We start from the raw sequence: 13,177 nt of genomic DNA on the forward strand, positions 1-13,177 counted from the left end.
CCTCCATTTAGACCAGTTAATACTTTGCGCCTATTACCACTGTCTGCTACTCAGCAGAGGAGCCCACCCCTGTACCTAGCTATGCCACCTGTTTAGTTCTCTTGCTAATTTTGAACTGCATTTAGCCTACTTTAGTATTTGGGCCTACTAACTGTGTCTGCCACTCATTACAGTTGTCCTCCGCTGAACAAAGCAATGCCGCCTGTTTAGTCCTGTTACCAATTTTGAACTGCATTTAGCCTACTTTAGTATTTGGGCCTACTAACTGTGTCTGCCACTCATTACAGTTGTCCTCCACTGAACAAAGCAATGCTGCCTGTTTAGTCCTGTTACCAATTTTGAACTGCAGATGAAAGTGCAGGTTCCTTCATCAGGTGGGGGGGGGCATACTCGTTGACGACGTCACTGGCACAGGGCCTCTCATAGTACTCAAAAGTGTCTCTGCCAGTGGGAGGCGCCACCCGCCGTCAAACACACCCCGTACTATGAGGGGCCCTGTGGCAGTGCCAACAAGTGGGCCCCCCTGCTTGCTATGGATCACAGCACTTGCAAAGTTGAAATACTTACCTCTCCCTGCTCCACCGCCGTGACGTATTCCGCATTTCCTGGGCCCACGAAAATCTTGAGCCAGCCCTACCCCCCCACAACTTTAGCCAAATGACCCCCAGTTTTCAATGCCTAACTATTATTATAAAGTAAATTAAGATTGACAAGCTTAAGTAATAAGAATTGATGTTTTTGGCATTAAAATGGGCACGGTAGGTGTTTTCCTGTCCTCCACTCACTGCCGTCTTTGATTCCCCATTGACTTGCATTGGGTTTCGTGTTTCAGTCGGCCCCCGACTTTTCGCAATAATCGGCCGATTTCACCCACCCTGACTTTTGACAAAGTTGGGTTTCGTGAAACCCGACTCGATCCAAAAAAAGTAAAAGTAGCTCAACTCTCATGGTAATAAGTGGTCTGGTTATGGTGCGGTGGTATTTGTTCCTTGTATGTGGTATTATTGGTCACCATGTGGTGGTAATATGTAGTCTGGTCATGGTGCGGTGGTATTTGTCCCTTGTATGTGATATTATTGGTCATTTTAAAAATAAAAATATACCCAAATTGTATTGGATATTTTAACAAATGTTTAATGTTAGAATAGAGTAGGGCTCGGCCAAAAGAGTCGACCTTGTTGTGGTAGTGGCTTAAAAAATCTTTTGGCCAAAACAAAAAGTCTGTTAATGTGTGACTGGTGAGGACGTTGGGCATAAATGGAGTTTTTCTATGAGTGGGCAGTGGGACTATGGAAGGTTCAAGGGGTGGAGGTAGGGCTGAGGTGGAGCCTGGTGTCATGAACCGGGGGTGTTTGGTTGCCCCCAGTTCTTCAGGGATTTATTTGTATCCCACTTCCCAGTTCCGGTTTGGAACTTGCAGCTCTCTGTCGTCCCCCTTACCCTCTGGTCAGTCAGGGAACTGCACCTATGATAATTAGTCGCCAGAAAGGCTGCATTTATATGTACTAGCTATTGGGCACACTGTAGTGAGGGTGATATAACTACTCCCGCTCTGGCGGGAAATACAATTATCAAACGCCGTCCATCGCTGCCAGCTTCCCTAAAAGCTCAGGACACTTTGCTGCCACCAGCTCCTATTACTATTATTAATAGCAGGTCAGGAGCCAACCCAATCAGTAGCGATGACTTAGTTCGGAGGATGTTGGGGTACGTTTTAGAGCAAGGAAAATAAAGCTAGTAAAGTTTTATGTTTTACTCAAAAAAGATTAGGCAGTGTTTACAAAAGTATAAAAAGTTGTTAAAAAATGAAACAAATACAATATGTACACAACGATTACAAAATAAAATGGATTAAAGATGAAAAGCACTTACAGTTCTCTCAGACAATGGTAAATCATGTGGTGTTGTAGGAGAACCATCCTGTAAATCATCACGTTAGATTGCACAGCCTCTTCTGACTGATTCCCCAGGCAAAAGACCCCTCCTAAAATGAGGTTCCATATTTTATACCCTCTGATTCATGACCTCACTGAGTGGGCTGCACCATGGGTGCACTCCCCCTTTCCAAAGAGACTCAGAACCCCATTAAAAACTTCTAACCGTCATAACTTGAGCAGGAGACCTTGTAGAGTGACAATGAAAGTATTACATGTCTTCTCACCAGATTAGCTTACATTTAAGTCTAAACATGGGGTAGCCGTGTGACCCGGGTAAGTAGGAATCTATTTCTTGGATTCTGCTGAAGCTGGAATCTAGAAAACTAAAGGGTGAGTAGCTCTATCGAATCAAATGCTAAAAATGTAAGTTTCACACCTATATCATAATTGGTGCCAGGATATTTACGTTTTCAAAGACAAAGAAATGTGTTTCTGGCAGTCCGGATTTAACTAGTCACACTGGGTGTCTCAGGTTGTACAGCTGCATAGCAGGAGACAGGGAGAAGTGTATTCACACACACATTCCCTAGGGAGTGGGAAGAGAGTGAGAATTACAAAGGCTGACTGAGGAGGCTGTACGGGGTGCGGGAAGCAGCTGCAGTGTGTGCACTTTACACAGACCTAATGGAGGGGTAGAGGGAGACAGGATTACATGCAGGCTTGTGCCAGTGAATGCAGCGGAAAGCTCCAGAAGTGTAATTGGAACAACCTGACATTTTTCATATTTCCTGACATGGTTTGTGCTGGATGAAGATGAAAAGTGATGATGGACTCCACTTACAGACGTCACTGGTGAGTCAGTGTGTCACCTGTACACTGACAATAAACACTGAATACTATATACAGAGGTCCTGTGTACAATGTCACCAGTGATCACTGTATTTCCTTTACACTGACACTATATACAGAGCTCCTGTGTATAATGTCATTGATCACTGTATAACCTGTAAATTGATACTCTATATAATGTCACCGTTAATCACTGTATTCCCTGTAGCAGGACACTGCACACTAAGTACAGATCTCCTGTGTATAATGGCACTTATGGTGATATTAGTATTGTGTTTTTTTTATTAATGATCAGTATTGTAGTATTCAGTCACTATGTGGTGGTAATATGTTGTCCGGTCATGGTGCGGTGGTATTTGTACCTTGTAAGTGGTATTAAAGGTCATGATGTGGTGGTAATATGTGGTCTGGTTATGGTGCGGTGGTATTTGTCCCTTGTATGTGATATTGTTCGTTCACTGTGGTGGTATTATGTGGTCTAGTCATGGTGTCGTGGTATTTGTTCCTTGCATGTGGTATTATAGGTCACTATGTGGTGGTAATATGGTGTCTGGTCATGGTGTGGAGGCATTTGTCCCTTGTATGTGATATTATTGGTCATTCTAAAAATTGAAATATAAATATATATACCTAAATTGTATTGCATATATTATCAAATGTTTAATAGGTTAGAGTAGAGTAGGGCTTGGCCAAAAGAGTCGACCTTGTCGTGGTGGCAGCTTAAAAAAATATTTTGGCCAAAACAAAACCTGCTCTTGATTGTCTCTTGTGGGGGATTTCGCATGGATCCGAAAAAAGTCCAGGCAATTACGGATTGGGTTCAACCTCATGATTTAAAGGGTTTGCAATTCTTTCTGGGCTTCACAAATTACTATCGTAAGTTCAATAGGGTTTTTTCACAGGTGGTTAAGCCCCTTACTGATCTCAGACTCAAGGGGGCTGATGTTAAGAATTGGTCTACGTCGGCAAAAAAATTATTTTCTGACTTTAAAAAAGCGCGGTTTCTTCAAGAAATTGTTGAGTGCCAAGTTTTTCTACGCATCAGGTTCTCAAACAGTCCTTCAAACGTGAGAAATGCCATTTTCCACTCATCCCCCTCACGAACCCTTATCAGATTATAGGCCTCCCGTAAATCAAAGTTTGGAAAACCATTTGGTCCCCAAAAGTCGCTTTCACAGATCCGGAATGAGGGGTAGTGGATACGGGTTTCTCATGGTAATCTTGTTAAGTTCCTGGAAGTAGAGGCACGGCCGCAAATCACCATCTTTTTTTTTAGCGAAAAAGAACAAAACCAATTACAATAAAGCAGAATCCTAGAGAAACAAAAAAACCCCCCGAAAACAAGGATCCCTAAAATTCAACTTTTAATGAAAACAAAGGGAACCTGTCGCTCCCAAAATGGAAGGTGAGGTAAGCCCACCGGCATCAAGGGCTTATCTCCAGCTTTCTGGAATGCATTCTGTAATGCTGAAGATAAGCCCCCGATGTATCCTGAAAGATGAGAAAAAGAGGTTACATTATACTCACCCAGGGGCAGTCGTGGTTCTGTTCTGGTCTGATGGGTGTCACGGTCCGGTCCGGGGCCTCCCATCTTCTTACGATGACGTCCTCTTCTTGTCTTCAGGCTGCGGCTCCGGCGCCAGGGCCGCATTTAAGAGGTGGGTGGCCCGGGCCCATTTTGGAGGGAGGCCCATTTTTCAAAGTGTTGCAATATGTAACACAAAAACACAAAATGAAACGAATGCAAGTTTATTTGCAAAAATCATTTACGCAGAGTAATTCAGGTAAAATCATTCATTTTTTACAATGCAGGCACTTTCCTTGATTTTTGTGCTGCAAAATCACTAATGATGTCACTGAAGTCCAATTTACGCAGTATATCTGACTTGATGCTCATGATAGCTAAATTTACAAGTCGTACAAGGGAAATGCTGTAGATATAGTATATTATTCTGCCACCGATATATGTGGATGAGATGTGTCTGAGGGATGTGATCACAAATCGCTATATAAACAATGGCAGGTAGCGTTACTCGCCAACCTGTGCCACCAGTCTCTATCAGCCGCGCGTGGTGATCCGGAAGGATGATGCAGTGATACATTCAACAGGTTTATTTACAGTACCTTGGTGAGAGTGAGGACTGTAGGTTAGAGCTGTTACAGAATCACCAGATAGAGATAATAGAAGCTTCAGGTTAGAGGTAACAAGAGAATCCTTTCTCCAGCTCTGCAGCACATGTGGGATCCAAGATGGCACGGAGTACAAAAACAGGAAGAGAAGGAAAAAGATAGGAGGAGCTAAAGACAGAAAGGTGTTGTGGGAAAATTCCATAACAAATATTACAGTGATATAGCAAACGGCCAGTAGATGACAGCAAAGTATAACAAATGATAGAACCAGGCTTATTAACACTACAAAAAGGTCCATGTATGGCTGAAAGTCTATCATAATAAACTGAGCAGCACACTCCCCGTCTGAAATCCTTGGATTTCACTATACCATAAGTCTCGAATTGGGAGTGTTCACCAGAAGTGCATGGAGGGATACCTCAACCTGTAAGATAAAAACAACGCATGCAATGCAACGATAACATTGAATAACAAGTCTAGAACGATTTCTTGAAGTAATCCAAAGGATAACCCATCTTCGGATTGGAGAAGCCGCGCTAGGCCAAACTGTCTCCAACCCATTTGTAATCCAAAGGTTGAAGTTCCTTGAAAGAGTTCCTACTGATTGGATGGATAATCAATCCTCAACCGGTATGAGTAAAATAATCTCTGATATAGGCCTAATGAAAATTTTGGGGTCACCTTGCTTAGTAACTGTCACTTCTACCTTGCGTACCTTGCCATCGTCACTTGGAAAGGTTTTAGAGATAAGTCCCATAGGCCATGTGCTTCTTTCCTCCTTCTGGTCTTTCATGAGGATAATATCTCCTACTTGTAAATTTGGCTTTACTTGTTGCCATTTTCTTCGTTTTTGGAGAAGTGTCAGGTACTCCCTCTTCCATCTATTCCAGAAACAATTAGCCAGATGTTGCACATATTTCCACCGTCTCTGATATTTGTTACCGGACACAGAGTCTTCAGGCGGGTTAGGAACAGTTCCAAGTTTCTGGGTGAGGAGAGTTGCCGGAGTGAGAATTGTAGGAGATTCTGGATCCGTAGATATGGGTACAAGAGGTCTTGAGTTTACTATAGCAGAGACTTCTGCTAAGAAAGTGGTCAAGGTCTCGTGAGTGAGTCTTGAAAGATTTGAGTCCATCAGCATAGATTCCAGTTCCTTGTGAAAAACATTCTGCTGCACATTGCGTATCACAATGAGTTCACTCAGAGGAATGTCTTCTGCAGAGAGAGGCTTATGGCAGATATGCCAACTGTGACAATCAGTGTTACTGTCCTTATTGCGATAGCATTGTACAATGTGTACTAACCTTGCAATGGCACGAACCAGCATCGTCCATCTTGAGAAGCGATCAAAACGCTGACAGTCCAAGCCAACCTTCTCCTTGAATTTGGTGATGAAGGTGCTGACATCAGGACGGATCTCTGGGTCGACATCTGGATCCTCAAGGCTGAAGCTGTCTTCAACGGCAGTCTCTTTGCACTGTTCGTTAAGGAACTCCGGTCCGGTCAACCAAGAAGAGCTTGCGAAGGCACCAATAGACAATGGTCTAGTAGCAAGGTCCGCAGGGTTAAGATGGGATGGGACGTGCTGCCATTGCTGGGGTTTGGAGGATTTCCTGATCCTTTCCACTCGGTTACTGACATAGACGTAGAAGCGTTTCGTCTGGTTGTATATGTAGCCCAGAACTACCTTACTGTCTGTGTAGAATTTTGTGTCATCCACGTGAATAGCTAGTTCGCTCTGTATGAAGTCTGCAATCTCTATGGCTAGTACAGCCCCACAGAGCTCGAGTCTGGGTATGGTGTGCTCGGGTTTAGGAGCCAGTTTAGCCTTTCCAAACAGAAATCCAACATGGGCTTCATTGTTAGAGTCTACAACCTTCAAGTAAGCGACAGCGGCAATAGCTTCAGTGGAGGCATCAGCGAATACATGAATCTCCTTCCTTTGACTTGTAGTTAGGGATGCTGGAGTGTAACAACGAGGTATGTGGATCTTATCCAAGGCGCAAAGAGATTCTCTCCATGACTTCCACTTTAGTTGTTTGTCTGCAGGGAGTGGTATATCCCAGTCCTTAATGTACTCTGAGAGTTGTCTCAGCAGGAGCTTGCCTTGTATAGTCAGGGGTGCGACAAACCCAAGTGGATCATATAGACTGTTCACCACTGACAGAACCCCACGCTTAGTAAATGGTTTTTCTGCACCACTAACCTGAAAGCTGAAGGAGTCATTTAGCAAGTTCCACCTCAGGCCTAGACTTCTCTGTACTGGTGGATTGTCTGAGCCTAGGTTCAAGTCCCTAAATCCTGCGGCATGATCATTAGGGTGAAAGGCCTTCATGACAACAGCACTATTGGAGGCAATTTTATGCAATCTTAAATGAGCTTTAGAAAGCATACCTTGTGTCCGTTGGAGCAGATCTATGGCTTCCTCCACTGTAGGAAGGGATTTAAGACCGTCATCCACGTAGAAGTCCTTTTCAACGAACTGTTGAGCATCCTTCCCGAACTCTGCTGCACCATCGGAGGCGGTCCTACGTAGGCCGTAGGTGGCGACTGCAGGAGAAGGACTGTTTCCGAAAACGTGCACCTTCATGCGGTATTCGATCATTTCCTTGTTGGTGTCGTTGTCTCGGTGCCATAGAAAACGGAGATAATTTCTGTGATCTTGTTGCACGATGAAACAATGGAACATTTGTTCGATGTCGGCGGTAATGGCGACCGGTTCCTTTCTGAATCTCATGAGCACTCCCACCAGGTTATTAGTCAGGTTCGGACCAGTGAGGAGAACGTCATTCAGAGATACGCCGTCATGTTTGGCGCTTGAATCGAACACCACCGATTTGTTTCGGCTTTCTTGGATGATACACTCCAAAGGAAGGTAGATACCAGCATTCTTCATCAGCTTGCAATGGTGGAGCTGGCTCTGCGTGATCATTGCGAAATATCTTGTCCATAAAAGCTATGAAATGTTCCTTCATTTCAGGCTTGTTCCTTAATGTTCTCTGCAGTGAGATGAATCTAGATAAGGCCTGTTCTCTGTTGTTAGGAAGCCTGGTCCTTGAAGCCTTGAAGGGTAAGGGAGCAACCCAGCGGTCAGATTCATTTTTGAAGAATCCACTGTCCATGATTTTAAGAAACTCCTTGTCTTCTATGGATAAGGCAACTTTGTTGTCATCTTTTGTTGTGTGAAACACTGTTCTCCCTAAGTCATCACCGTAGGGAGTGGGAATGATGTCAGGCTCCTGGATGGAATCAGAGAACCTCTCTTTCACTTCGTAGTGATGAAGGCATGGCTTAAAGTGAGTTGCGCGACCATTTTGGAGCACATACGTTTTACAGGCGTTGACTTCGGATGCCTTGTGACTCCTATCCAGACATACATCGCCCACGATTACCCAGCCTAGGTCGAGTCTTTGGGCATATGGAGCATCATCTGGGCCGTTGCATTGTTGGCGTACCTTGTGGACCTTCAGAATGTCCCTTCCGAGTAGGATTAGAATATCAGCATTCATGTCCAGAGGAGGAATTTCATTAGTCAGGTGCCTCAAGTGGCGATGATAAAGTGCGGCTTCCGGAGTGGGAATCTCCTCCCTGTTATCAGGTATCTGGTCACATTCAATTAGGGTTGGCAAAGGTATATGCACGTTTCCCTTGATTGAAGAGACTATGTACCCAGAGGCTCTCCTGCCAGAAGTCTCAATACGACCAGAGCAGGTGTTGAGGGTGTATGGAGTCATTTGTCCCTTTATGTTGAAAATCTCAAAGAATTTGGGCCTTGCTAGAGATCGGTTACTTTGCTCATCTATTATGGCATACATTTTGGAGGCCTTGTCGGGTTGTCCTTCTGGATAGACCTTAATCAGACATACCTTGGCACAGCATTTAGGATCAGTCCCTTCTCCACATACCTCAGTACATGAGGAGGAAACAGCGGTTGCAGTTGGGTCAGGGACCTGTGGCTCCCCGCCATGCTTTTGAGCAGGGTTAGATGCTGCAGAAGGTTGTGAGTTGTATGGAGCTGGCGTGGGATGCATGGCTGTGACGTGTTTATCACTGCTGCATTCAGTGCACTTAATGGCGGCCTTACACTCCTTAGCGAGGTGGTCTGAGGAGGTGCAACACTTATAACATATCCCAAGCTCCTTGAGGGTATCTTTACGCTCCTGCAAAGTCCTTGCTCTGAATCCATGGCATTCTTTAAGTGGGTGAGGCCTTTTGTGGATAGGGCACATACGGTTACTGTCCATGACTTTAGGAGCAACATTATTTGTCTTAGTGAAGGCAGGTGTAGTAAGTGGAACGTCAGTCTTTCTCACAGATACTGTGTTCCTTGAATCTCTACGTTTGGCAATGTTATCATACCTTGTAGATGATGGTGATGCTGGTGGAGTAGGCTCAGTGAAGTCGAAGCTGGGATCATTCTTCTTCCGAGCTTGGTCACTGATGAACCTGGAAAAATATGAAAAGGGGGGAAAGGACACATTATACTGCCTTTTATACCATGAGCCGTGGTCTGCCCATTTATCCTGCATGCCGTGTGGCAACTTGGACACTATTGGATTAACGCCATGAGCAGTATCTAGGTAGCTCAGTCCTGAGAGACGTGGGTCTAATTTTGCCAATTCTATTTCCTTTAGCAGGTCGCTCAGATCTTGAAGTTTTCTATTGTCCTTGTTAGTTATCTTTGGGAAGGTTTGCAGTCTTTTAAATAAGGCACATTCTATAGCTTCTGAGCTGCCATAGGTTTGTTCCAGTCTCTCCCAGGCTGCAATAAGACCTGCATCTGAATAGTCCACATGAACTGCCCTTATTGTCTTTATGCGCTCTGCTGATTCAGGGCCTAACCAGTTAACAAGCAAATCCAGTTGTTCCTTGCCGGTGAGATTAAGGTCTTGGATCACTGCTTGAAAGGTGGATTTCCAGGCTCTATAATTCTCAGCACGATCATCAAACTTTGAGAGACTAATGTTTATTAACTCCCGGCGAATCATGTATCTGGCGAAGTCAGACATATCCGATCTCCCGGTCATTGTTGCAGGATGAACTTGTGGTATCCGTAGGGAATGTAAGTTCTCTGGCTTATATGACTGCGACAAATCAGGACGAAATGATGCGGCATAAGGGTTAAACTGCGGTTTAGTCTCTATAGGTTCTGCTGGCTGTGGCCTAAATTGTGAGTCAGTGCTGGAAGTTACCTTGTCCGCAGTAGGTGGCGACATTTCTTGACTTGCGGGCGCATCCGTGTTAGAAACTGGAGGTGGTGCTGGTGCAGATGTTGCATGTCTTAGCACGTAGTCTGAAGTTCGATCAGCTGCGTCTTCCATTTCTTCTGGAATAAGACAGTCCGGATTATCATCTTGTCCCAGTGCTTGTTCAAGGACCTTCAGTTTAGCAAGGGCTGTTGCTTCTTCCCTTTCTGCTTGGAGTATTTTTAATTTCCTTTGAGCTTCCATCTCATTTCTTTGAGCTTCCACTTTGTTTCTTTGAGCTTCCACTTCCACTTCAGCCTCCCTTTTAGCAAAGGAGCTTTTTACTCTAGCTTCCTCTGCAGCTGCACGGATCTCCAGTAGCTTGTCGGACAATGTTGACTTCCTGGAGTGAGATGATCTGGAAGACCGAGCTGTGATTTTGGTCGATGTTGTGCGATGTGACCTAACCTCTTGGAGGTGAGCAATGCGGAGTTCTGCTTTATCCTGGGCATCTCGCACTAATGAGGTCTTTTCTTGGAGAAGAGTTTCCCTTTCAGTTACTTCTGCTGGGGCATCTTCCATGTCACAGTTACTCAGGAATGTGATGTACTTTGCAGACAGTCTCTGGTAGCGATCATAGGCGGCAGATAAACTCTTCAATGTGGCGGTTAAACCTGCAGCGTCACTGTGATAGCGTGGAAGAGCTGCTAAATAGTGATCAACTCTGCCCCATAAATGTTCTAGGTTATCATGGAACTCGTCTCTAGTAGTCTCAAAGTTCTCCCTGGCCTTTTGTGTCGGCTTGGTTACACGTTTGGGTCGTACGTCCTGCTCAGCAGTAAGTGTGGACTCTGCTCCTGCAGCATCTATGGTGTCGGGAACCTGATGTGCTTCACTTGCAGATGGGTCCATGGTGCCCTTTGTGGACATGTTTTAGCTAAGATGGCGGACGGTTAAGACTTGCTAGCAGACAATGCATATGCACAGACACTGTAGACTTAGGTCTCTTGTTACTATTCTGCCACCGATATATGTGGATGAGATGTGTCTGAGGGATGTGATCACAAATCGCTATATAAACAATGGCAGGTAGCGTTACTCGCCAACCTGTGCCACCAGTCTCTATCAGCCGCGCGTGGTGATCCGGAAGGATGATGCAGTGATATGTTCAACAGGTTTATTTACAGTACCTTGGTGAGAGTGAGGACTGTAGGTTAGAGCTGTTACAGAATCACCAGACAGAGATAATAGAAGCTCCAGGTTAGAGGTAACAAGAGAATCCTTTCTCCAGCTCTGCAGCACATGTGGGATCCAAGATGGCACGGAGTACAAAACAGGAAGAGAAGGAAAAAGATAGGAGGAGCTAAAGACAGAAAGGTGTTGTGGGAAAATTCCATAACAAATATTACAGTGATATAGCAAACGGCCAGTAGATGGCAGCAAAGTATAACAAATGATAGAACCAGGCTTATTAACACTACAAAAAGGTCCATGTATGGCTGAAAGTCTATCATAATAAACTGAGCAGCACATATATCTTGACTTCAGCAAAGCATTTGACAAAGTATCTCACACCATCCTTATTGCAAGAATGACTAAGTATGGAATGGACAAGGCAATGGATTCATAACTGGCTTAGTGATCGGACCCAAAGAGTGGTCGTAAATGGCTGCACATCCAGTTGGAAGAATGTCTCAAGTGGGGCACCACAGGGCTCTGTCCTGGGCCCTGTATTGTTCAACATCTTTATCAATTACTTAGATGAAGGAATTGAGGGTAAACTGATTAAATTTGCTGATGACACAAAGCTAGGAGGGATAGCTAATACTAGAGAAGAGAGATAGAGAGGACTCAAAAAGATAAAAATAAACTGGAGCAGCGAACAGCAACTAACAGAATGGTGTTTAACAGGGAAAAATGCAAAGTACTACATCTGGGCAATAACAATGGAAAAAGCATATACAGAATGGGAGGAATAGGGCTAAGCAACAGCACTTGTAAAAAAGACTTGGGTATATTAATAGATCACATACTGAACATGAGTCAACAGTGTGATGCAGCAGCAAAAAAGGCAAATGCAATTCTGGAACACAGAAGCATACAGTCTAGATCACGTGATGTCATTATTGCCCTCTACTCCTCTTTGGTCAGACCTCATATGGAATACTGTGTCCAGTTTTGGGCTCCACATTTTTAAAAAAGACATCAACAAACTGGAGCAAGTTCAGAGAAGAGCAACCAGAATGCTGACCGGTCTGCAAACCATGTCCTATGAGGAACGTTTACAGGATTTGGGAATGTTTAGCTTGCAAAAAAGACTGAGAGGAGACTTAATAGCTGTCTACAAATATCTGAAGGGCTGTCACATTGTAGAAGGATCATCTTTATTCTCATTTGCACAAGGAAAGACTAGAAGCAATGGGATGAAACTGAATGGGAGGAGACACAGATTAGGGTGATCAATGAGTGGAACAGGCTGCCACGAGAGGTGGTGAGTTCTCCTTCAATGGAAGTCTTCAAACAGAGGCTGGACAGACATCTGTCTGGGATGATTGTGAATCCTGCTTTGAGCAGGGGGTTGGACCAGATGACCCAGGAGGTCCCTTCCAACTCTAACATTCTATGATTCTATGATACGCTTGTACATGAAAAGTTAGTGCTGATATATTTTTGCTCGTCTGTGAATAAATTGGCAAATGTTACAAACTGACAAAGTTCATCGATAAAAGTCCAAGTCATCTGAATAAGACCTGATGAGTTGCTCTGCTGTGGCCTTAAGCTCGTCTGAACAGTTCTTTCAGATGGCTAAAAAAGCTAAATTTGCTTGATATAACTTTATATGCTTGAAGACGCTGATCAAGAGAAGCGATAAACTGACCACTCATAGGCAAGAAAGTTTCTGTTCTGTATTTTTCAGAAGGGCTGAGTTGTACTTCTTCCGTATGGCCACAATCCAATGGATTGAGACACACGTTTCGGCAACTGTGCCGAATTATCGTCTGAACATACTCAGAGGAACCAGACAGCTCTTCGCCTTGCTTCTCATAAAGTTTGAAGGAGTCACGCTTTGATGCGACATGGTTTTTTAAGCTGGTCAGTGACGCTACAGCAGGGTTTAGATCGAGTTTTGTGTGT

This window comes from Ranitomeya imitator, chromosome 1, assembly GCF_032444005.1.
Source record: "Ranitomeya imitator isolate aRanImi1 chromosome 1, aRanImi1.pri, whole genome shotgun sequence".
NCBI lineage: Eukaryota > Metazoa > Chordata > Amphibia > Anura > Dendrobatidae > Ranitomeya > Ranitomeya imitator.